Source organism: Phalacrocorax carbo, chromosome 4, assembly GCF_963921805.1.
Source record: "Phalacrocorax carbo chromosome 4, bPhaCar2.1, whole genome shotgun sequence".
Classification (NCBI taxonomy): Eukaryota; Metazoa; Chordata; class Aves; order Suliformes; family Phalacrocoracidae; genus Phalacrocorax; species Phalacrocorax carbo.
Window position 1 is genome coordinate 78,849,481 of NC_087516.1, and position 24,402 is coordinate 78,873,882.

At 41.9% G+C, this 24,402-nt stretch overlaps 1 protein-coding gene across 2 annotated transcripts in view; it reads right to left on the reverse strand.

Annotated features, from left to right (window-relative positions):
• Nucleotides 1-6,162, reverse strand: part of LOC104043995 (bifunctional heparan sulfate N-deacetylase/N-sulfotransferase 3) — a 75,740-nt gene extending 69,578 nt beyond the window's left edge. For both annotated transcript variants that reach the window (XM_064450560.1, XM_064450559.1), the window contains exon 1: nucleotides 5,923-6,162. The gene's annotated coding sequence lies outside the window, so the exon portion shown is untranslated. The remainder of the gene's footprint in view (nucleotides 1-5,922) is intronic.
• Between the last annotated feature and the right edge of the window lie 18,240 nt (nucleotides 6,163-24,402).

The window sequence follows — 24,402 nt, forward strand, 5'->3', positions numbered from 1 at the left end:
AGCATATTAACCCTTCCTGTTCCAGGTGGACTTACACCCAGCCTTGAACCTCAACTGCAGCTGCACAAAGACTTGCACATAGGCTTTTTGGCAGGAGACTTGCCTTTCAGCCAGTCATACAGGCCCATTAGTCAGTGTTAGACAAAAACAACATAATCCCAGTTTCTCAGTTTCTGGGGGCATGTATCTCAAGAGAAGTTAAAGAACCACAAAGAAGCATAAAGACCAAACAACCATCTGAAAGTACATTTAGAAGAACTCAAAGAACTCTTTTAAGCACCGAGATGTCCAATCCCTGTCAGACTGGCTTCAAGAATATCAGTTTAGATAGCAGAAGAGAGATATTTAATATGGTAAAAAGTCAGGTGAGAAAGAAGAAGCTCCACCCTGACTAAGTAAAGCCATAGAGATGTTTCCAGACAGATGATCTTTCATTACACAAAAACCCGATTCTCTTCACTTTGCATTTCCAATTCAGCTGCCTGAATGCCAAAACCCTCATCATTTTAGTGGTTACCATTAATACTTACTACATTCCGTAGAAAAACTGTACATATGCCTACTTATCTCCAATAGCCACAGACCTGGCTGCCTTGCCCCACGTAGAGCTCAGGCCTGGTTTACACAGAAAAGAGATGCAAGCCTGCAAAGCGGAACTCTTGCTGACTAAAGTACAATGAAATCACTTCTTTGAACAACACAAAGTCAGCCACCACACAAACAACAAGCCCAATGCTTGTCTGCTTCTTTTAGCCCTAAGCTCCTCTAACACGGCATGAAAATACCCCACTCTTGTAACAGAAACCATCAAAATCCTATTGAGAGGAAGTTGCCAGCAGCATGATTTAGAAGTTTCTTCCTTTATCAGCGTATACTTCTGACAGCCACGTGAACCTGAGAATCCTGCCTGGAGCAGGAAAAGTTTACAGTGACCTAAGCTTATGGCAAGAAAGGGTTGATGAGACAGAGTCGTTTGAATGAGGTATTACAGCAGGGTTGCAACCCAAGGGCTGCTAAAGCAAGCAGCAGGAGCACTTGAAACATTTGCAGCAAGGACGCAGCTCCTAATGCCATTCCATGGAGCAGAAAATCTGGAGCCAGACCAGAAGCACGTATTTTCTTCAGGAAAATCTCTGTCATTTTATCCTTAGCTCCTAATTGCAGGTACCTCCTGGGGCTACAGAGTACAGCTGTAAGGAGGATTGGATGGAAATGCCAAGACAGATGCGAGGTTTGACTCTGAGGAATGAGGAATTCTCCGAGACCCAGCAGGACACAGCCAGACTTGGCATCCTTACCACCGAAGACAGGAAGGAAAGGGAATGGAACAGAATAAGGCACAAGCTTTAAATGCATGCTCTCCTGAATCAGCTTGACGCTTGATTTTCACTTTGAAGACTGTTTTGCATGGCAAGAGTTCAAAACAACACAGAAAGAATAAAATAAAAAACATAAAGAGAACATGCATTTAATAATATCAAAATAGTTTCAAAGCCCTTACAAGGCACAGTTGCTCTCCTAGAGAAACAGCAGCATTTATACTCTGAGCAACAGTACTTGCTAGATACTCCACTGGTATCTTACAGCACTGCGCTAAAATAAGTCATCATGCACCAAACTTGACAGTGGTATAGACATCTTCAGGGTGCATCACCCACACCACACTATGGAACCTATCAAGACCACTATAGTGACCTTTATCACAACTTTAGACATGGCTTCAGGGAAAATGGTCCTTGTCCACTCTCTCTTCTAAGAGTAAAACCAGACAAAGGATGTAATTCAGAATGTATCAACAGTGGGTAAGCCGTCAGAGGCAGTGGTTCAGAACAGGACAGTACTTACAGAGTCTTACTTTCATAACAAAAGAATACATCGTCTTACCAGTGAATTAAGAAGTCATGATAGCTTGAACTGCAATTAAGAAAAAATAAATCCGTATATGAGAAAAAGACTTAAAGAAAAAAAAAAATAGTCTTCACAAGAGTTCAAGCTTGTTCATACTGTTTCAGTGAAAAACCATGAAAAAGACCCGTAGATAACATAAGCAGTCTTAGCTCATTAATTTCTATGGAGTCATGTGGAATTCAGTGAGAGGAGGATATGGTCCCACCTATATCACAGAGCACTTGAAAACACATGTCAGACACTTTATGAATCCAATGGTCCACAAAGGTGATGTTGGAATAAGTTTTACCTATAAAATAATTTGTATGGTACTTTTCCACCATGTGAAGCCATAAAAGCTGCCTCATTGTCCTTTATCCACAACCTTATTATTTTAGATGAATCTGCATTTGATCTCCTACAGAATTTTGCATTTTCATGCCACCATCTGAAAATTCAGACCAAAACCTTCTACCCGTGTTGTTCCAAGTCTGAGGTATCAAAATGTCTCCTTGATGTGAAAATTAGCATCTTTGAATATTTAGATTTTTGTTTTTAACTTGTGGACTCACTATGGAGGAGATGATCTTGCTAAGAGAAAGCTGAGTCATGGAAATAAGTTTTGCATTTTATTCTGAGTGCAGCAAAGGCTCAATATCACCCTCATCTACTGTAGGAATTATTTCTGCAGTCCAGGACTAGTTCACATGAAAATCTTATGGGTACAGGAAATAAGAAACACCTTATTAATTGGAAGATTAACGACTCTAAGCAGTACTGCTGGGTAGTCACAATTACAGGTATCTACAGACAGCTAGCATGGAACAGATGTATTAAAATAGAGATGTTCAACTGTGTGTTTGGCTTTAATTTGTTTTGCTTGGGTTTCTTTTTAATTTACTAACAAGGTAGTACTGATGAGAGAACAAATACTGTGATGAGCTCAAAAGAGCCAAATTGCACCATAAGGAGTCTGGTGAGTTCCTACCATTTGCAGCTTTCTTTAGTTTGTTATTTCAGTGCTGAGCATAAATGACCAAATTCTTGGCTTCCATAAATCATTTCAGCACAATAGCCCTAATGGAAATACTTATATGAGACAACCCCGGCTGGGGACTTAGCCTATTAAGGAGATGCAGAAAGTGAACATAAAGAACGTGAAATCATAAGTCATGATTTTTGTGTTTTCTGGCAGTAAGAATTATATAACAAATACCACAAGCAGCCTTCCCAGAAGCCTTTGCAGTCAGCCTGGAACCTAGTCACTGGGCTCAGACTCACGGGCCCTGCTGGCAGTCTCTGCTCTGCGAGTGTCATGGCAACCCTGCAAACATTGTGCCCTTGGTGGTATATTTTTTTTGCACCAAGACTGTCATGGTGCACACAGCTCCTTTGCCTGGGTTTTGCATGACTGGCTTTTCCGCACAGCAGAAACATACTGTTTTCTGGGCTCAGTAGTTGAAAAGAAATGTGGTTCTGGCCATTCAATTTCATAAGTGGTATTTATATTTTCTAGGGGAAAACCAAACCAAAACAAAAAAGCCTCATATGGTATCAGTTTCAGGTTCACATCATAATAGAGTAATGAATGGATGCTCCAATAGGAAACCAGGCACCCATGTAAAGACAGACACATAAAACTGTATACAATTTTAAAAAATTCTATTAAAGTCGTATCATAAATATCAATAAAATTCTAAAACTACAAGAAGCATTTTTCTTTAATTCAGTTGTGTTAAAAATTATCACAACGATGGGCTGAGCTAAAATATCCACACGCAAATGAGAAGTTGCCCTTAAATCACATTTTTCAAAGCCCAGTTAAAGAAAAATCTGGTTTAGTCTTCCCTCAGGCCTCTGCAAGGGCAACTGTTTACTCTGACCTCGATTAGACACAATAAATTTGTGTCATACTTATACACAGGCATTAAAAAAATATTGTTAAAGGGCAACAAAAAGCCTTTGCATCAAGCACTGCCAAAAAATGGAGCAAGTTCAGGATTGACTAGTCATCAATATTAGTCAGCTACATTACATTTGTCTGGTTACATACACCTGAACGTATTTTTAAATCTCTTTCTCCTCTTTAATAATCCCCATCATCATATTCTGGTTCTGTTCTTTACCAAACTGGATGTTACCACAGCGCTAGTGACATATGTATTGAATGAAGGATGAGTTTTAAATGAAGAATGGACAAAAAATAGACAATTGTACAGCATATTAATATGGGCATTCAAATCTACCCTGATTAGAATGCTATTTAATTGCTTTGAACATAAAAGCCTGCTTTGGCCAGCCACTATGAAATATGACCTTAAAGGAAGTATTTTGAAGTTATTACATTAGTGTTACTAAAATGGAAATCTTTGGATATGCGATTGACATGGGAGGAAGCAGCAAAGTACATCTGAAAACAACCGAACCCAGGACGGATAGTAGTGCTCAGCTTTTTAAATCAATTATGAAAATATGAAACTGGTCTCCAAATACCGAGTACCCCTACTTACAGCATGATTCTACTGACTGAAGTATTCAAGCAGCGGTAACTCAGACAAGCAAACCCAGGCTAAGAATGAGATCTTACGATTGCATATTAAGAAGACATTTTCAACTAGAAAAGATGGTGATGAGAGACATGAACTGTCAAGGGAAGTCCTCGAGACTCTTCAGTACCACATAACAAACAGTGTGATGTGTGAATATTGAAGGGCTAACATTCTCTCCTATACTTTAAAAAAAAAAAAAAAGGGGGGGAGGGGGAATGGCTTAGGCAGAACAATCATTCTGGTAGATGGATACGCTTTTTCAAGTCCTTGGGGCAAGCAGTTTCTGTTGCACCTATGTTACCCTCACCTCTGCGCTGTTTTGCTTCACGCATTGCTAGAGAGCCTTACGGGATAGGAATCAGAATTGGTCATTACAAGATATTTATAAAGATTAAATATATGCTATTTTAAAATATTTTAAAAGAAGGCTCAGAAGACTTTAACAGAGTACAGAAGTTGGGTTTGGTTTCAAATTACTACTTTACCTTCATATAATACTTTCTACCGAAAGATCTTAAACCCTAAAATTTTTCTAAGACAAACCCTACTATTTTTCATGACTTGCAGAAACATTGCTGTCTAAAGATTAAATGATTTGCCCAAGGTCTTTAAGATAAGTTGTCCTCCCCCATAGCATTACTTCCCTCTCTTTTTCTCCCACAACTGCCGAGCGCAAGCCAAGTGTAAAGAGTTAATAAGGCAGAGTTCATCACCAGTCCTCTGGGAGAGCCGGGTGGTGATGCTGACAGAGAGGGAAACCTCATTTCTTCCACTTTCCATTTTATTAAGAAGAAAAACACCACCACACCACACCAAAAGCTGCAGCAATTATCTAGCACATCGAGCAGTGACTTAAATAATTGTAAGTTTTCTGCCATTTCCCAAAGGTTGAACGCGACGGTTGAAACGAGCAGTAACACGCACCACTTTCTGGATGGGATTTTGGGAATCCAATTAGCTACTAACACCTGAAGTTATTAATAAATTGCCGCACGACGATGACTGATTTTGTTCCCCAACACAGCAATCGCCCAGCGGCCGCAAACACTAGGGGGCAACAGTGTCGCACGGGAGAAGGCAGGGAGGAGAGGAGAAAGAGAAGCAAAACCCAGCCGGCTGAAGGGCCGGTGCGGGTACCACGGCAGGCAGGCAGGCGGATGCTAAGTGAGCTGGTAAAGAAGAAAACCAAAACAAACCCCGAAGAAACACCCCCAAACAAACCCGAACAGGCTGCCCCACGCAGCGGGACGCGCCCGTGGGCCGGAGCGCCGGCTGCGCTGCCGCCACCCTCCCGAGCAGCCGCCCCGTCCGGCCGCGCTCCCGGCCCGGCCCGGCGGTGACACGGGAGCCCCCGGAGCGGCTCGCACACAGCCCCCGCCGGCGACGCACAACTTTGCGGGGCGGAAAACCCGCCCCGAGCCGTGGAGACTTCGCCCCGCCGGGCCCGGGGGTACCGCCCGCAGCAGCCGCCCGCCCCGCCCGTTACCTCCAGGCGCGCTCCGCCGACATGCCGCCGCCGCCCCGGGGCCCGCCGCAGGCAGGGAGGGCGGGAGGGCGAGCGAGCGAAGCCCCGCCGCAGCTCCGCTCTCGTCCGGCGGCGGCGGGCACAGGGAGCTGTGGAGGCTCCGCTCCTCCGGGGAGAGGCGGCACCGCCCCAGCGCGGCTCTCCCACCCGCGGGGAGGTGCGGGGCTGCCCGCCCGCCCGGGGGTGCCGGCGCCGCTCGCCTCGCCCTCCCGGAGGAGGAGGAAGAGAAGGAGGAGGAGGGGCGCCGCCGCTCCCGCACTCACCGGCGAGGGGCGAGCGGGGACTCCGCCGCGCCGCCGCCCGCCACTGGCCGGCAGCGGCGCTGCCGCTCGCCCGTCGCCGCCTCCTCCTCCTCCTCCGGAGGCTCGGCCGGGCCGGGGGCGGCGGCGGCGGCGGCGGCGGCGGGGCCGAGGGCGGGGCGGGGGCTCCTCCGCGGCACCTGCGGCGCCTCTTCCGCGGGGCGCCGAGCGCCGGGGCTCCCGCCCGAGGCAACCCCGGGCGACCTCCGGCACACCGCAAACTCCTGCCGTTATCGGTTTGGGTCTCTTTTACCCCCTATTTTAAATAAAGAATGATTTGGGGGGTGGGGGGGGCTTCTCCAAAACCAAATGTGGCACGTCCCTTCTAAGTCCCCTCTGCAGCAGCGCTTAGGGGAACTTTAACTCACACCCGCTTGTGAAACCCATCGCTGTGGGCACAGCTTTAGGAACTGACCCATTTCTGAATCCTTTTAAGCGTCGCACACAATGGGGGAAATTCCATAGAGTCAATTATATTTTCTCAAGACAATTTGGGGTTAAAATCTTGAAAGAATGCCAAGTAATGTGTTTGCAGCCTCACTGCTTTTCTTTATTGAATTTTCTAACCCCATCTTAAACAGAGTTAGTCCCTCTGTATTTTTCACTGATACTCTGCATCCTTCATGCCGGAGACGGGGCTATTCCATTATGGTGGGTTACGATTCCCTGCCTGAACCGCATTAGCTGACTTCTAGCCTTCACAAATGGGAAATAAAATTAATAAATTTTACAAGTGCCCTCTTGATCTAACTAATTTACTTGCCAATTGCATGGTGATTGTTAGCTCACCTAATGGCTGATAATTCAATATACCAGATTAACTCCATCGCTGGAGGTTGTCTGTCCAAGCCTTCCTTTCTATGACTCACTCAAGACAGAAACTTAAAGAGAAAAGCCAAAGTCATCTGAACATTCCTCCAAACATCAGCAGAATTTACAGCTCTTGACTCAGGAATTTTGTTATTTATGGCTTTCTCCTTTTTTTTCTCCCTTTCATTCTCATGACATGCTCTGAAGCAACACCCCAAATTTTAATGTCTTCTAAACTAAAAAGCAGTGCAAGGTCCCAGACCCCGTGAACTGGACTTGCAGTAGGACCGAGGCCTTGTTGACATGAGGGTATACCCTGTGTGAAGTTATCAATCCACGGAATAGAGTCCACCTGAAATCCTGCTGCCCTCTCAATATTCTACACAAAGGGATTTTCTCCCATGTTAAGCTTCTCGACTGTGTGAATATCCTGATGCAGTCTTGTTTTGGGACGTCTCTATTATGAAGGATTTTTCCTACAACACACTATGAGGTATGGGGTGGAAGCGAGCCAACAGTGACTGAAATTCTTGGATGTGAGTTCAAACTCACAAATGTGCATGTTTTCCCTCCCACCATTCTTTCTGAGTGGCTGGCACTGTTTTTTAGTTATCACTGGCCAACATGGCCGGAAGAGTGTTACGTACCCCTTGTCCTCATAAGCACTTGGATGCCTGCAGAGATGTGCTAGACATCTCACAGCTGAGGGCTTCAGCGCTGCAAGTCAGCAGCTGCAGTACCGAGTGGTTCTGGCAGGAATATTAACAGCTTTGATCTTTCTTGGTGCTACTTTTCAGGTTTTTTTGCTCTTGAGCTGTCATTGCAGCATGAGCTGGGCATGATGTCTTAGCCATTCTTTCAGCAATACATCTTAAGACACTGCTGAGTGTGCTTCTGGCCAAGATTTCTGCCTGGCCCCCAGTACCTTACAAAAGAGACTGTAGCAATGTGGTGTTGTGTTATCATAGAGTGTTGCCACAAATGACATAACTGTGGTTGTTTACATCATCTGAGGTCACATCTAATGTGCACCACCTCAGAACTGAATAGGTGAATGAGTAGTTAATCCACACAAGAAATTAGGTGGGAGGGAACCTGGTGGGGTACTGAGCTGCATGCAAAACAGAGGCACATTCAGACAACTGCTAGTCTGTACCATGAACTAAGGCATCACCTGTGCTGCTGCTGCTGTTATGCAAGGCAGGGACTAAACCCTAGTTCCCAGATGGATGCACTGACTTGTGTCCATATATTCAGTAAAGAACAGACATTGAAGGAATCTGTCCTCTGTTCCATCCCTGGGAATGTTTACCAAGGAAAATACTTATGTCATTTCAGACCATTGCCTCAAACCAACTATATTCCAGTTGAAGGATTCGAGACCCTAGAATGTAGATCAACACTACAGACCACAGAATGGCTGAGGTTGGAAGGCACCTCAGGAGGTCATCTGGTCCAACCCCCCTGCTCAAGCAGGGCCACCCCCAGCACGCTGCCCAGGGCCGTGTCCAGGTGGCTTTTGAACATCTCCAAGGATGGAGACTTCACAGCCTCTCTGGGCAGCCTCTGCCAGTGCTTGGTCACCCTCACAGTAGAAAAGCGTTTCCTGATGTTCAGAGGGAACCTCCTGTGTTTCAGTTTGTGCCCATTGCCTCTGGTCCTGGCGCTGGGCACCACTGAAAAGAGCCTGGCTCTGTCTTCTTTATACCCTCCCTTCAGGTGTTTGTACACATTGATGAGACCTCCCCTGAGCCTTCCTTCTGCAGGCTGAACAGCCCCAGCGCTCTCAGCCTTTCCTCATAGGAGACATGCTCCAGTACTTAATCATCTTAGTGATCCTTCACTGGACTCTGCCCCCATAGCTCCGTGTCTCTCATATTGAAGATCCCACGGCTGGACCCCATACTCCAGGTGTGGCCTCACCAGTGCAGAGTAGAGGGGAAGGATCCCCTCCCTTGACCTGCTGGCAGCACTCCTCCTAATGCAGCCCAGGATGCCGTTAGCCCTCCCTGCAAGGGAACAACGTTGAGTTGTGTTCAACTTGGTGCCCACCAGGACCCCCAGGTCCTTTTCTGCAGAGCTGCTTTCCAGGCAGTCAGCCCCCAGCATGCCTGGGGTGGTTCCTCCCCAGGTGCGGGACCCTGCACTTCCCCTTGCTGAACTGCATGAGGTTCCTGTTGGCCCACTTCTCCAGCCTGTCAGGGTCCCTCTATAGACATACCACATGTGCTGAAATATGAATCCCCTGATTTCCCATTAATGGTTGCCTTCAGTTTATCTGAACACAGGTCATTTCAGTGTGAATTAACTAAACTTGGGAAAAATGACATGTTTTGTACACACAAGCCTTTACTCTCCTACCAAAGCATGTATCCTAGATGCTGAAAGGCCATTCAGTATCTGGCGCTGAATCCTTACTTTGAGTATCTGTCCTGTTTCTGATAAATTGGTTATTTTCAAGCTAATTACTCTGAAAATTGTACCTTAATGAATTCCTATCTATATAAATTACGTTGCGTTCTGACAGCACTGTTGACTACTTATGCCCTTATACATACACATACCTATGTGTGCACACTTACACACAAGCTGGTAATTCTGATTATGCTCTTTCTCTTGGAAAACACAGTAAAAAAAAAGATGAAAAAATGTGTTTAAGAACTACCAGCAACAGTTCCGTCTCAGTTCAGCTTGGCTTTTTAGTCATCTCCTCTCTGGAGCATGTTTAAACATGTTTTCTTGCAACAAAGACAGGCTTAAAAAAGAGGCAGCCTACCTTCCCTGGTGATAGCCTCAGCCTTTTGCCTTTCTTACTGCTGGCCTCTACACATGAATGCTCTCTTTCTCATTCACATTTTTCTTCAAATTCAGGTCCTCACACTGCTTCCTCCTTTTGCATAATCACAAATCTTTCTATCTTTCTCAAATGAACTGAATCCTATCTTGTCTTGTGGTCTTATCTCTTTCAGGCTGTTACTACAAGAAATAGTTCTAACCATTGCATGATTCTCAGTCTGCAAACAAACACCTGGTCCTTCCAACTCCTGCTGAAATCTGTGTAAAATTCAGGCATTTTTGTTACGGTCGTTATTACTACGACTCCCATCACAATTTGTATCTATAAGATAGACAGATTGATTACCTTAGGGACCATTCCACAAGCCAAGAAAAGGCTATTTGTTGGAGTTACACATAATAAGATCAGTTTTCAATTAATAAAGTAGCCCTGCCATTTCAAAGATCAGATACACCTTTTAACCAAACACTAATTATTATTTGTATTATTTTTGTTGACATTTTCTTGCAGGGTGCCGTTATAGTGGCCTAGGTATTTTAAAACAAGGAGCACGGAGGCAATTGCCTGTTATTAGTCATTTCTATGTTACTTTTTAAAAGGTATTACAAGTACTACTAGCCAAAAGGCAAAGTTACTGTAGATTCATACTGCTCTTTGGATTGATCAGAAACCAGATTTTAAAACAAATCTAATAAATACACAATACTAAATTCTTAATATATTTGTCTTTCAAATACTATGCAAATATTAATTAATGAATCTTTAATGGGTATTTTTCTTGTGGGTATTGATATTAGTATTGCTCTCCACATCCTTGACATAGAATAGTACCCCATGAAATTGCCAAGGATCAGGGCAGTGACTCAGTGCAGGTTATGATTAGAAGTTGGAGGTTCTTCACTGCAGGCTGAGTGCAGGCTGTGAGACTATCACCCTGTACTAGAACATAGTCTGAAGCCGGCAAATCCTCTTCCATGTTAAAATGCAAAGACTTAACTTCTCCCCTTAGTTAAACTGGAAAAGGCTTCATCTATACAATGAAGATAAAAATGTGGCCTAAGATTTAAGATACACGTGTGGCCAAAAAAGTAATCAACTAAGAGGCTATCTCAGAGAAGAAAAAAAACCCCCAATGCTGTTCAAGTTTATAATTGTACTAAATTTTTTCTATGTTATTACAATAGCCTTCATTTGTGAAGTGTTTAAAGATTATTCTGTAGCAAATAATTTGGGAAGCCAGCCACGCTTGTGCATTTTCTCTGAAAAGTTGCTAGCTTTCAGATGGAAAATAAATTTATTGTTTCTTTTCAGTAGTTTCTATTTCATTTTCAATACCTTCTGCTAAAAAAAAAAATCCTACTATCTGCATACATTGTAGTAATATCTTCCAAACCAGTGGAAGGCAAGTTGCTAATTCCATGCCATGGGTGACAACTACTTGGCAGCAGGAAGGCATTTTTATCTCTAGGCTTAGCATAAACTATTGTTATAAATATGTTTGGTTCCATTTTAATCAAGGTATCGAGACAATTGTCATGTTTGTGCGATGATCAAATGGCCAGCTTTGGAATTCAAGAAGCTCAAAAAATCATTAGGTATTTCTGTTCTAAGCTGCAAAGCCATCATTTACTGCTCCAGTCACATGCCATGTGAAGTGTAAGACAGATTCATTAATGAGGAGGACTGAGTATTTTCTGTCACAATTTACCAGGAAATTTGCTTATGAAAAGAGAGGAAAGACTCTTCCTTCCCATTATACCAGGTTCGTAGGTTTCAAGTTAATAAATATTCCAAAAAATAGCAGATTCAGATTCAGAATGTATTAATTTTAGCTAGCTGTTTTGAATGTACATCAATTTGAGTGAAAGCTCCTTAGTAATACTGAAATTGGTTACAGGAAAGTGATAATGGGGATGGAAGAGAATTAAAAAGAAACCGAGTTTCTATAAGCACAATCAACACTAAAGCATCTTCATCCTTCTTAAGAAAGTAATATGTAATTAAAACTTCTGTTAAAAATTGATTTGAGGATATGGAATAAAACAGGGCATACTCTGGGCTAAGAAGAGCTTGCATATTACCCTAAAACCAACTCATTTTTCCCATCAATAACAAAGGAAAAATTCTTAAAACATTTTGTAATTTGCAAAGGGGAACAAAATTAAATTGCTATACCCAGATCTTCAGTCCAGCAATAATCCAAACTCTTCCCAAACCAGAATGTCATTTACAGTCAGCTGGAAAAATCATCGTAATTTCATTTTTCCTTTCCCTCAGCAAAAGTAACTGTGGAGAACGGGCTAATTTAGCTCAATTTTTTAAAAGAAGCATCCTTCAGCACTGCCTTCAACTTCCTCATGCTCTTCCCTTTTTTTCTATCAAATAAATTCCTCCTGCCTTCTCTGCTCCTTGAACATACAACACCCAAAGCACAGCCTAGCTTCCCTGTGCCCTTGGAGGCAGCAAACAAAGAGCAATAAACAGGAGTTTGCACAGGAACGGGAAGTTATTCAGAATGCAAGGTAACGCACTGCAGGATCAATGACATGAAAGCCTGCTATAAACCGGGAGCTCATCAGTTGGAAATCGCTGAGGTGAGAAAGGACGTGGGTACCAGTTGAAGTTAGAGAATGTCTGTCAGCTGCCAAAGTGATGCATCTAGAAAATACCACAAGCAGTGCTTGCAGAGGAAAAGAAGAGGTGGAAATATTGAAAGTGTTGATGCTATTGCATAAGGCTGCAGTAAGTCCTCCCCTGGAACGCTGTTTAAAGTTCAGGGAAAGTGACTCAAAGTGGAAGGGGTGGAGAGAAGAGCTGTTACTGTGATGAGAGGAATATGCAGCCTGTCGTATGACAGGCAAGGTGAAGGTTGAGAGGTGAGGTAGCTGCTGCACGTGATGGGGAGAGATAAACATGCAACGGTAGCTAAGAAGCGTTTAAGACAAAAGAGACTTGTGGCATAAAAATGATTGGGTAAAACTTATGCACATAGTTAGGCTGGAAATTAGAAGCAGCTTTTAAATCACCAGAGCGAAGCAGGCTCGTTCTGTGAACAGCACGGGCAAAAAGTGTAGCTAACTTTTAAGATGGAGCTTCAGCGACTACAGGACGTTATTCATCAGAGTGCTAGATTGGACTTGATGACTTAAAAGGATCTTATCGATCAGTGACCCTATATTTTTTATTGTGCTGGGATCAACAACGACGAGAACATTGACAATAAATCCTCATCGCTGACGTTTAAAGTTGCTATCAGCTGATACAGCTGCGGGGTTTTGTTTGTCACATTGATTGTTTCCGACGGTCTGTAGGCACTAGCAGAGAAGAGCACCTGCATTCTCTTCACAGGAATATGAACATCACCTTCCAAATCATATTTTTTTAATGAAAGCTTGTATTCTGGAACACAAGATGTTAGCCTCCAGGGAATATATCAGGTTGTCATCTGCCCCAGAAGTCAACAGGTAAAGGGAATAAAAGGGGGAAAAAAGTGCTTTTTTTCCTGCTAGAATTAATTTGAATACTTTATTTTTTCTCCTTATTAATATTTCAGTTCTCCCCAAACATGAAATGGATTAAAATATCAGATAGGCTGGTAGAACTCTTTTTTTTGTCACATATTATTTTGATCTAATCATAAGGAATTATGCCAATAGGTTACCCATATGTAATCATGCACCATGCACAGAGATCTTAATTACCCTGTTCATCAAGTAAGGATATTCATGATAGCACATATTATCCAGGGTATTATCCTATATTGTAATATGTGACGCCACATGAATACCATATGGGAGAGGGATTTAAAAAAGGTTACAGGCTAATAAGAGCATTTCATTCCACTCAGAAAACTCAAGAGAAACAGTTCTTTTCAAAGATCCAGAGACTGTAATTACATGCAAAAAGTTATGTCACCTTAAAGGTAAATGCTAACCCAGGAAGACTGAAGATTAAAATTAAAAGCTGAAATTTCCTATTGTTATTAGTGCCCCACTGCACTAGATATTGTGTAAATATATGAAAAAGGTGGCTCCTTTCACAAGGAGTTTAATTCTACCTTTCAGCTTGTGTTCTAGAGAAGAAATTGTAGTAGGTTTAAGCCGGCAGCTGGTGGTCATATAATAGCAGTGAATTATAATGTTTTATAATGCCATGAATTTCCTGAGAAATTTACTAGGAGCTGTGCCTAGAAAATGATGCTTTGGCATAGCCCCAAACGTCAGACTTATAATTTCATTTTATTTACCCAGTTCATGCCACACCCCTTGCACATCGTACCCTGTCCTGGGTCATGAACTCCCCAGGACAGGGCACAGAAGGAGCTAGAAAACTAAGCTGACTTACAGAAAATGCAGACATGGCTCTCTGCCCATTATTTGCTTGTGAAGCATCATATGCATTTGAGATTATATAGATACATTAACAGTAAGCGATGCCTCTATCATCCTTCAATTCAGCAGGGGGAGCACAACTGGTATCTGTGTGGCATGACAACAGTACTGTGATTCTGTAATACTACGTTGTGTCTTTCAACGTGATTTGTGATCATCTGGATTGTATTTAAAATCTTGATCCTGCAAATGAATCAAGTATACACTTGACTGTACACAAAGGAGTCGTCTCTGGAGCAGTGAAGCCTAGTAATATCTGTGTGGCTTCAGATTCAGAGGCCTGGACTCAGTTACAGCATCCCCCCGCTTCCCTCCTCTCTTGCATGTCTCAGTCTTACGTTCCTGGGCAAGGAATCGACACAATTTGCAATACTGCAATGGGAATACAAATAATGCTAGCACTGTAGTAAGGGCGTTAATTACGGGTTGAATCAGGGGGCGAATGTCCCTTTCCGTGGCTCTAGTGGGCTGAAGCATGCTCACGGTGGCATGCTGCATCCCCTGCTTCCATGCTTGAGTGCAGGCTGGGCTTTGATGATGTACTGCTGTGGGGCTGGGCTGCTCTGCATGACCCATTAACACAGGGTTGTGGAAAGGGCTGTGACTACATGGGAGATAGTCTGTCCCTTCCAGAGAACAGATGAATCACTATCGAATAAAGAACAAAGTCAAATAAAAATAGCAAGCTACTTGCAAATCTTGCATTTCCTAAAGTATTAGTCTCCCACCACAGTGAAAGCCCTGATTAATTCTCGGAACCTCTTCTCTTCAAGAGGCACTTTAGGAGGGCTAGATTGCCAAAGATAGGCCTGTGCTGCTGAAGTGTGATCACAAGGGGCATGTGATTCCTCTGTGCTCTAGGCAGAGCCATTTGCTACTGGTGTGAGTAGGGCAGAGCTCACATATGAACCGCAGGCGAGGCAGCCACCGGTGAAGGGGACATCATCAAAGCAGCCACATCCTCGCCTCCCAGAATCTCTCTGCCTCTTTGAGGAATTGTCCCTTCTCCCTTTTATTCCTCTTCTACCAGCAGATTGTCCCCATGGTTTGAAGCTAAGAATTTGCTGTTCAAAGTGGCTGCAAATAGGTAATAATCTTAGAAAGCAAGGGGGAGAATTTCCTTTCCCCCCATTTCTTTCCTTTTCCTTTTCCTGCCTTTCTTCTAATTTTTCTCATTCTTTCCCCTTCCCTTTCCATTCCCCTCTTTTCCTCTCTCCTCTCCCCCTTTTTCTCCTTTTCTTTCTCCAGAGAAGCCAGACATAAGATGTACATGTTTAAAACAAAACCACACACATTATACAGAACTAGAATCATACTGATCTTAGCAAGGCTATTATTAGATGAAAAAAGGACAAAATTTACCCTGTAGTAGCAATGCTCTAAAATAATACAGAGAAGCATTGTCAACTTTTGTAAGCCAATTTACACAAATATAAATTTAGTGTGTTAGTCCCTATCAAAATACCTAAGCCATCTGACTAGCAGTCCTTGGCTTCAGAGGCTGTCAATGATACTGCTCCAAGATAAATCTCACTGTGGCAACTGACCTTCTCTCCCTTTCTCCTCCCTTTCATTTACTCTCCACATAAATCAGGAACAGAAGCTTTATAATTTTAATAGTATCAATATAACATCCTCCAACTGAAATGTAGCCTACAGAGGCTACAGGACTTAAGTTGTAATTTTACAATGTAAGAAACAGACACAGTAGAACCACTGGAAGTGTTTGTAATTGCACATCTTGGGTTGTGATACAATAATCTTAGGCGGAAGTTAAGGGAGTTGACTTCACTGTGCTATCGGAGGCTGATTACTGCTCATCTCTGTTTATCTTTCTGTTCAGTGGGTGGGCCTAATCCCCCTAGATCAGTCAGATGAGCTCCAGTCTTAAAAACACAGTGGTTCGCTGTGGTCACAGAGATGTTGAAAAAGCTTGAAGGTTTCCTGAATCTAACTATTTAGTCTATCGGTTTCCCTCATGGCGCATATGAGGAATATGATAACATTTACCCTATAAACTTCTTTCCCTGATCTAGTACCCAACTGGAGTACAGGGGCAAAATGCCTAACTGGTTTTAAGATGGAACTATTAAATGCCATAAGGCACATGGGAAAGCTCAGGCATACTGAGATTAAATAAAAGGCCCAAGTTCACAATGAGTGAGCACCGCAGCCAGCAGAAGAACTGAAGAGCTCTGATTCCTACTGAGGAGCTTCCAGCTCAGTATGTTTTTGTGTCAAATATTTTCACTGAGGGGCACTATCCCCTACCAAACCTTCTCAATTAGTACAGGGCATTGGTTTTAAATCATTTGGCTAGAAATAGTATTTTTGCTCTTCCAGACAATATTTGCCACTTGAAGCTTGCTCCTGACTGCAGACTGGTGGAGGTGCACGGTTTTTTCTGTAGCACAGGAGCATTCTCCTTCTTTCTTTATCTTAACACTGTAATATTTCTTCTCTTTGACATAAACAGTGTCGAAAGTACTCTAATCCCATCCACATACAGTACAAATAGAACAAACAAGGAATGATTTATGCACACTTGACTGTGCTCTATATCTTACTAGATGAAGATGAATTACTGTGCTGGACAGGGACACATTCTTCTGAAAATCCATCTTTGTAGATTTCTAGTGCTCAATCTCATGTCTTCTGCAAATGTATTTTAGCATGCTATCGCTATTTTCCACTTGGTGATCTCTGCTGTACCATGCACAGTATACGTGGCCCTGAAGGAGTACTGAAGCAGGTTCCCTTGCTAGCAGACTGCTGCAGCCGCAAGATATAGCTCCCCTTATATCACTTACTCACAAATTATTCTGCTCTTGTGTTCTATGACAGATGTCATTTCCCAATTTCAGCCAGATGTTGATGATGTTATTTAAGCAAAAGAATTAATCCTCTCCCTCTTTCCTTCAATCTTCATATCATATACACTATACTCTCTGCCTTCCTAGTCGCTTCTGAGAGACAAATCCGTCAATTTATATACAGAGCAAGACTTTAACTTGGTTGACATTTGACAGAAAGCCCAGGGTTTGCATCTTGTGAGGAGTCATATGCACAGCTATAGTATATAACTATTGCTTTCTTCTAGAGAAAATCTGTATTTGAAAAAGCATGAATTGTTGATATGTGTTCACTTTGCATCAGAAGAGGCCCAACACAGTACTTAAGTCACTGGACAGGTATATTAGCTACTGCTCAAACCAACAAAGCAGTAAATTAACAACAGACAAGCTAATTATTCCCCTTCTCTTTTCATTTTCTTCAGTTTTCAATATGAAGTGAACAAACTCAAGTTTAATTTGTCTTCTCCCACAGTATCTTACTCTCTACCCATGTAAACACTGAATAAAACAGATTTTCAAGCTCCTTCTTCCAAAGGTAACATAGTGACAGCATACATGTGAGACAAGCTGCATTGCAGGTTTTAATAAATCAGTCTTTACATAAGCATTTCTAGACATCTTCTTCTAGAACTGGCAGAGTAATGAAGAATGTTCCCTATCTCTTAGTTCTCAGGCTGGCATATTAAAATACTTTTCAATAGTTTTGAAATTTCCATCAATATTTTCTAATGAGATTTAGGGTAGTACTGTTATTATTGTGTGAATATACCTATCCGTATGAGAAACACTTACCCTGGCATTCTTTATCTACCCACAAGGCTTAAGTTTAAGAGCCAGGAACTGAGGAGAAAAGCAAATGAGAGAGACAGTGATGGCCCAGGAATAAAGCAAAGAGACTGGAAAGCCAGAGGAGGAACAGCTAGAAGCAGCACTTGTATTATGGAGTGGTATACTGGCTTGCAGGCCTTTGCACATATTGCGCTGCGCAAAATGGAGCGAATCCTTGTACTCCAATGGAAGGCAAGGAGCAATCTTGGTCAAGACCAAGAATTCAAAACCTCCTACACCCACAGTAGCCATGTATATGATATAAACAGTGCCACAGACAGATGGTGTGACACAAAGCTGTATTTGCAAACGGCGTTAGGACAGGACAAAAGGACACCCTGTGGCCTGGCAAGGCAGGCAAAACCAGCTACCTGCCTGGCGTTTCTTTCAAAAAACAAATCTCCAAGCAGAGAAGTTTATGGATACTGTCCTCGCATTGTACTGTGTTAGTGTTAACCATGAAAGACATTTAAAAGACAGAGTTGGACTGCTAAGCAGTCTGCTGGTGACGAGTGCTTTATGGTTTGTTTGAGACTAACACATCTGCCTACCTTTGAAATGGATCAGCTGAAGCTACTGAAGAATTTCTTTACACCAAATGGAAAATGTTTTTGTGAAGTTTTTAAATTACAGTCTATGTTCTTAGTTTACTCATTTTTTTAAACTTATACAATGATTGTGAACGATATGATTGTCAACAAATGAACTTTTCTTGTATCTCACTTCTTACTTGCTGGGACAATGGCGAGGCAAACCTGCATGGGTTCCTTTGCAACAGGCAATACTCTGTGATTTCAGGGTCACAGTTAGTAGCGAGCGGGTAGGTACCTGTTCATTCACTGTGTCCCAGCTAAGGTACCAGCCAAAACTAGCCATGGTGGGGCTCATTACTTTCCCTGCCAGAGGCATCCATTGGGAACTGAACCAAGAACTCTCACTTCACAAAAGCCACTGTACAGCAATTAAGAGAGTTTTTTTATTAATTCCTTCCGCATACAAAGCTACCACTGACTTCAGAGGATTTTTTGTGTGCCAAGAAATGTAGGACCAGGTCTCAGATGGTAGTCATTTCCAATGGGTGTGGACACAAGCCAGCTTGAAATACCAGCTCTAGAAGCAAAAAGTTCAATGGGCGTAATGATGCCCTTGAGACACCCAGTTATAAAGGTCTTTGCTTTAAAAATAATGAATCACATCCTTTTTCCCACCTCTTTAAATGAAAAGAATAATAATTTTTCCATATAATCAGGAGGCTGCATTCTCAACATGATCTAATGAGTGTGATGACAACTCCTGTATTCTTCGAAGAAGTTATATGACTCTTGCACAGAAAATGTCCCTGTTTTTCAGTAGACATTCCCTGGTGCAACAGTTTTTCTTTCAGCCTTAACTGAATTTTGAAGCATTTGTTTGTTCATGTTGTTGTCCATGTAAGCTTTTAATTTTTCTTTTTTTTTTAATGAGATGTACCATTTACAGTGCACCTTCTACCAGGTGAAAGAACAGAAATCCAACTTCACATAACAGTAGGCAATACAAATTTTTAAATCAAGCCAAGAGTTAGTATAATGCAGCGTTAATTTTTGTATGGCAGATAGAATATGAAAAATTTTTATATCCCTAGTCATTAACAGAGTACATTAGTTTTATGTTTGAAATCAGGTAGTTACCAAGAGGTTTGTCTTTAAAACCATTTTATGAAACCAAGGAAGGAAAAATCCAATACTTACTCAGGAGCTGGGAAATTGTGACCGTGTTGAACACTCAGTTACTTCTGCATTAAATTGACAGCTTAGGCAGTATTCTTATAGGAGAACTGGGAGAAGTTAAAACACATTAACCCTTCTGCCACCTCATGCTCAAATGGTGGTGGACAAAAAAGATATTTAATTTATAGTGCCTGTTCAGTTTAACTCATTTCTTCAACTACTGACCAAAAGCAGCAGGATTTCAGAAGTGATAGCTCCTCTTCTGCTGCTTGTAATTATACATTTTCTGAACTGCCACTGGTACTTCTGTTGTGCACAAGAGGGAGAAGTGCTCTGACTGCTAGCTGGAGTCCTGGGTTTACCAAAACTTTGTGTGAGCTTTCCAGTGTGTGTCTAGCGATCATTCAATGCTCAATGTCAGTGCAAGAACTCAGCTTTATTCTATGCCCTCTTCCAACTGATTGTGTGCAACAGCAACACTCATATGCGTAGACATGATGGGAAATGTAAAGTACAAGAAAAATGATGCAAACCAGAAAGGCCTCTGTGTTTCCAGTGATGAGTTTTTAAAGTCATAGCATCTAATACTATTTCTTCCTTTCCAAACCAAAACTATCAGCAAGAGCCTTGAAAACTAACATTGAACTAAGATCAAATTGCACATACAACCACCCTTATGGTGATTTGCATGCATACTTTTATTGCTCATTTTCAGTTATGTAATCTGTTATTCAGAATTTATTTCACTGACTTTTGCTCAAAGCTTTTTTTATCCCAAAGCTGCCTGAAGTCTGTCACAATGTTGATCTACCTTTATTTCCTCAGAAAAAAATTAATCTAATAAAATGGTAGAATATTCTACCATTAAAAATGCACTGTATTTTCCAGAGAAACAGACAGAGTCTCCAAAGTATCAGACACAATGGAAATCTGTGGAGAAAGCTTCAGTGTTCTGTTTGTCCAAGAACACGTATGGTTTTCTAAAGACACCTGGCAGAACCCTTCTGAAATAACCAGCATGAAAACCCACTCAGCATTGGCCAACTCCCCAAATTCTACTCTCCCTACAGTGCAAAACATTCCCTTTTGACGCATTAATTGTTTTGAAATTGTCTCTTTTCCATCTATAACAGGCAACGTGTAATACTCTCTATTTGGTCTGTGATTCCCAGCGAAACCAATCTATCCAGTCACTCTTTGGGCTATCAGGCCAAGATGAATGTCCTAAGGATCTTGACTGGAGTAGCTGGACTTTTCTGTTCTGGGAGACTGGTCCCACTTCCTGGAAAACATCATCAAATCCTTCCTCAAAGATTTCCACTCCACGGCTCATCAATTAGCCTTTCACGAGATGAAGGACTTCACACTTTTTTCATCAAAAAACACATGACCTTTTCTTTGATATTATTACAAGACAGCAGCGTTACTGGTATAACTTGTCTTTGTTCAAAAATGCCCCTTCTGTTGCTTCACAGTATGCACTTCTCCAACATTTATAATAGTTGCACCTTGCTTAATGAAAGCTAATAAAAACTTCAGGTGCTTCAGTATCATCTTTTTCATGAAGTTTGCGTCTTGCTGTCACCCACCACTTCCAGACGAAAACCGAATCCCCCCTGCCCCTAGTTCTCAGAATTTTTCTCATTCTTTTTTAGCTGTTGTACAATATAGTGCACAATAAAAGACTACCTGGTGCTTCAAGTAGCTGAAAAACATCTACTAAGCCTTATCGAAATATTCCCGCATAATGAAACCTTTCCTGTACTCCAGTCAGTCTGTGAGACTGAAGTTGTCTTAAAGGCTCATTTTCAATATCTCCACTGGCAGCAGAAGTCCAGGAAGAGATTTTTTTTGTGAGAATGAGCAGAGCCTATGTCCATGTTGCTGCTGAATTTCATTTACCTCTACGAGAAAAAACTGTTTTCCTTTGTGGGATTTCCTAGTAGGCTATATTACTACTTTTTCTATTCCTTTTAAATGAAGGCAATAAGACTCAAAATTATGAAGCTTGGACACAGATGTAAAGGGTCATAAAGCGACAAGAGTAAGCAAAGTTCAGAACAGCAGGGATCCAGTGACGCTGGATCTGTTCAGTGAAACTGGACTGTGCTGCTGGGATAGGCTGGGTAAAGGGATTTAAGTGGGTAATCTTAATGTGAGGGAATCCATAATGACCCTTGAGAGTTGTAAGAGCTAGAAGAAAAATGTGCTAGATGGGAATGTTACTATGATTCCCTTTTAGTCTATCACATTTGGTCCACCAGTAAGGTAACTTAACCTTTGCTACCTTTTCCTCCAGTTCTTTGACACACATATTACCTCATCGGAGACATACCTGTATATGAATAGGGTCTAAGTGAATTTAAGAGAACAGTAAAGGATCTAATGTTCACATTGTGCATTTAAGTCATAACCTCTGTGGGATGGGTAGAAACCATGCTGACCTAGCAGATATTGCACCTCTGCACCACTCCCTACTGATAGGCCAAATCAGACTTCGTAAAAAGCAGTAAAAAAAGCAAAACCAGAATGCCCAAAGCAAACCATAGCATCTCTCTGGAGCATCTGGAGTATCTCTCCTACGAGGAAAGGCTGAGAAAACTGGGACTGTTCAGCCTGCAGAAGGGAAGGCTCGAGAAGGATTGCTCCATGTATATGAATACCTGAAGGGAGGGTATAAAGAAGACAGAGCCAGGCTCTTTTCAGTGGTGCCCAGTGCCAGGACCAGAGGCAATGGGCACAAACTGAAACACAGGAGGTTCCCTCTGAACATCAGGAAACACTTTTCTACTGTGAGGGTGACCAAGCACTGGCAGAGGCTGCCCAGAGAGGCTGTGAAGTCTCCATCCTTGGAGATGTTCAAAAGCCACCTGGACACGGCCCTGGGCAGCGTGCTGGGGGTGGCCCTGCTTGAGCAGGGGGGTTGGACCAGATGACCTCCTGAGGTGCCTTCCAACCTCAGCCATTCTGCGATTCTGTGAAACCAAAGGATTTTACTCTACCCTTGCTGCTACCATGAGGGCATTCTGTCACAAATGTCTTAAGCTCAATTCCTTTTTTTTGCTTTTTTTTTTACTGCTTTTATACAAAGTCTGATTTGGCCTAGCAGTAGGGAGTGGTTCTCAAAAGTCACTGGTGAGATAACTGTTTGACTTGCTTGACTTCCTAGAGAGCAAATTAGTTCTCTTTATATATGCTTTACCTTTTATTATCTTGCTCCTGTAGACTTTATTCAATGAGGCGAAACCTTCACTGATTTTAATGACAATATTGCTGTAATAATTACTGCAGGGTTGAGCCCTAGAAAATCACCAAACTTTTCTCTTCTTTTTTCTAATTGTGTTTTTAGAGGCAAATTACCTATGGTGCTTCCCACAGTTTATTTAATGCCTGAGAGTGCAGGAATACACAACTTCCAAGTCTTTTGCTTCAAGCCATTCACCCTGCTGATAGGTGATATGATTAAAAACCAAAAACTAGTGTTTCTAACTCATACTTGAACTTAGACTGGTGTTATGTGAGCAGCCATACAGCCTCTTGGCTCTCAGGAATGACTGGATGGGCTTCTGTTGTGCCAACATGACAGCTTTAGCCAACCTTGGCAGCCTCTGAGTTTTACGAGTTGTTTTCCTTTAAAAGCAGTCTGTGGTGCTGAGGCCCAAATAAGTATAAATTATGTTACCATCAGGGAGACAAACAAATTCTCTGAGGCACAGTAGATGTTCTTACAAGAATGTTCTGCTCTGCTTGGTTCACTCTTCTTGGTCTGTAACTTTTAGACTATGCTGGAACTGGAAATAATTCAAAAGCTGGGGAAAAAAAATTTCATTTCAGAGAAGCTTGCAGTAATTTTCAAAGAAAAAACTCAATTATTTTTCTGTCCTTGTGACCAAAAAGCATGTCTTTATCTTTTGTCAAACCTGAAAGAATTAGGGAACTTATGCACAAGTATATGTCGTGATGCTAATGAAGCTTTTCCTTAGTTGCAAATCACTGTATGCAGAAGCAATCAGACTGAATTACATTCAGGAAAAAAAAGCCCTAAACAAACCAAAAAACCAAACCCAACCCCATATCCTATTTGCTCCTACCCCTACCTTTGAAGAATCTAAGAGAAGAGTTCTGTGAATCTAAGATGTTTTATTCCTGTCATGACTACTTTTATTTCAATTTTCTGGAAAAAATGAAGAGATTTATTGTTCTCTTGACCTCCATTATTTACATAACTTGACCTATACTCAAGAAGAGCAGCCTGAAGAACAGTCCACTTCACAAAATGAAGTTAAATTACTACAAATTCCATGCTTTTATTATGATGAATACTTAAGAGAGTCTTTGTTCTTGTTCATGGTGCTATGCATCTCCTTAAAAATAATTTATTTCATGTCATTCTTTTGGGGGAAAATCTGTGGAAATAGTATATGTGGGAATGCGGCCGTGAAATAACTCCCGCTTTCTCTAAGCAAGTTTAAGATAATTAACTGAAGATCAAAAAGCTATTTCTTGTTTTTAATTTTAATACAGACACAGGGATGTGCACTCCACTAAAGCTATGAACCAGACGAAAGGTATAACTTTGATTCTTAGATACACAATTCAGAGTTAAGGTGAATATAGAAAACTTTAGGAAATACCAACTTTATTTTTGTTCAATATTTGTGTACTTTCATGTCAAGCGCAGAATTTAAATCAGTTCTTGTATTCATGTGATAAGCACGTGCACGGTGATATTTCCTTTATTGCACAGTATAA